Here is a 2,196-nt window from a genome sequence, read left to right as displayed (position 1 = left end):
AAAGAAAAAATCTAACTAAAATATCCTAATTATTGGTGTCAGAGAAGAGAATTTACCTCTGGAAGTCAGGTACTGACCGACTTTCCCACACTTAAGGCTTTGCACCGTCCTTGGTGCCATCTGTCAGGAACAGGGGTGGACTGGTGGCAGTATCTCCACAGTCGGGACCAGTATGGCTCCCGGTGCTGGTAAAAGAAGTGGAGTCCGGAGTGTCTAAGTCTCTGAAGTGTCCCTTGAGTAGCTCCTTGAGGTGTTTGAATCGGCGCTCGTTACGGCGCTCTCTCATCTTTGCTTTTTGTTCATGCCGATCCAACTTTTCAAGTATCTACTGGAGCACTTTCTCAGTGGTAGATGCTTGTGGTGTTGAAGAAGGAATATCTTCAACCGACTCAGTAGGCTGGCTTGTAGTGGCTGCTGAAAGTCTGAGGTATTTCCCATTACGGACATATTGATCATCCCGTGGAAGCATGACTTTGGTGTCCCCAGCTCTGCAGGAGACTCCGGCTGCGGAGACAAGATTTGAGACCAAGGCGGGGAAAGGTAAGTTGCCCGCGATTTGTACATGCTCCATAGCATGCCGGATGTGTCTTGAGAAATTCAGAGGTTGCTCTGTAAGGATGCACCACAGTAGAACAGCCATGTCCGCAGTGAAGGAGGACTCATGAGTGCTTGGAAAGACGTAATGGGACATGATCTGTGCCCATACACGAGCCTCCAAGGTAAGTGCGGAAGCCAAGATTCCCTTAGGGCGGTTGCGGTGGTATCCGTAGATCCAACGGCTGCCAGGTAGAGCAATGACTCTGAGAACGGAGTCCCAGTCAAATTGGTATCTCTGGCGCTGAAGGGTGGCTTCTTGAAAAGCGTTCATTCCTTTTGGAATAGGGGAAAGACTTAGAACTTGCTGAATGGCCTCTTCTGTAATGGGATTTGCTTTTGCCGGACATAAACAGACTGCAGGGTTGGTATATAGAAGTTGGAGTAGAACTCAACTACCTAAGAAAGATTGACCTGCCTTGGCTGTCTCCGTAGGAAACCCCATTGTCTTCGCTCAATTTGTGGCTCAACAAAGGTGGCAATATTGTGCGGGAGGATGAGAAGGTATTCATTGTTATAGTTCCTTTCTGCTAGGATAGGGAACATCTGCTCACAGTAGCGATTGGAAAATCGCACACTGTCCTTTGCTGGAAAGGCTTTCTCTTTGTCGTCAACCTTTATTATCCTCTTAACTCTTTTTGTTGAGGGCTTGACTGCGGTTGAAGAAGGCTCTGCCACTAATGCTCTTTTAGTTCCTCTTCTTGCTGATGGTTTGGAAGTAGCTTTCTCTTGTCCTTTCTTGGTGGCCATCCTGAAAGAAGGGAAGAGAAAGGAAATTAAATGCAAAGAGATAGAGCAAAGAAGAGGGTAGTGTAAGTGATAATCAATGCACAATAAGGATAAATGGCAGTGACACATGGTCTGGATTACATGTGAAAAGCTCATCAATGGAAATATAGCAAGTGCATGTAGGACAATGGAATGCAAGAGGTTTATTGGCATGCAGGCAAAGGCATGAGTAGCCTATATCAAACATTCAATGTCCAAGTTAGGTTACCATTTGTAACAAACTAACTATCACGGTTGTATTGACAATTAAATTTAAATAATAAAAGATGAAAGCGAATTTGTGAAAAGCAAGCATTGCAGAGTAGAGTAAAGTAATATAGAAAAGTGCATAGTGCTATATGGGCTTGTTCACAAATACATGGCATGCATGGTAAATAAGATATAAAAAAATATGAAATTGAACATGCAAGCAATCCCTTAAATAGGAGAAAAAATAATTGTCAAAAAATTTGCAATAATCCACAAGCATATAATGAGGAATGATGACTCAAAAGGTTTCTAACACCATGTAAAAGAAGAAGAAGGAAAAATAAAGATGTGAAAAGAAAAAGAAAAGAAAAGAGAAAATAATAATATATATACATACTATAATAAGAATGATAGAAAAGAGAAGAAGGAAGAAGAAGGTAAAACCTTGTTAATGGTGGTGAGAGAGAGAGAAAGTGAAAGGTGAGGTAGAAGGGGAAAGGGAGAAAGAAGAAAGAAGGGGGGAAAAGAAAAAGTAGGGTTTGGAGAAGAGAAAGATAAGATAATTTGGCTTATTGGGTTGAGCTGTGCGGCGCATGCGACGCGGCCGCGGAAGGCACGCGTTCG

This window comes from Arachis duranensis, chromosome 5 (assembly GCF_000817695.3).
Source record: "Arachis duranensis cultivar V14167 chromosome 5, aradu.V14167.gnm2.J7QH, whole genome shotgun sequence".
In the NCBI taxonomy this organism is placed as follows: domain Eukaryota; kingdom Viridiplantae; phylum Streptophyta; class Magnoliopsida; order Fabales; family Fabaceae; genus Arachis; species Arachis duranensis.
Note: the sequence above shows the minus strand (reverse complement) of the source record.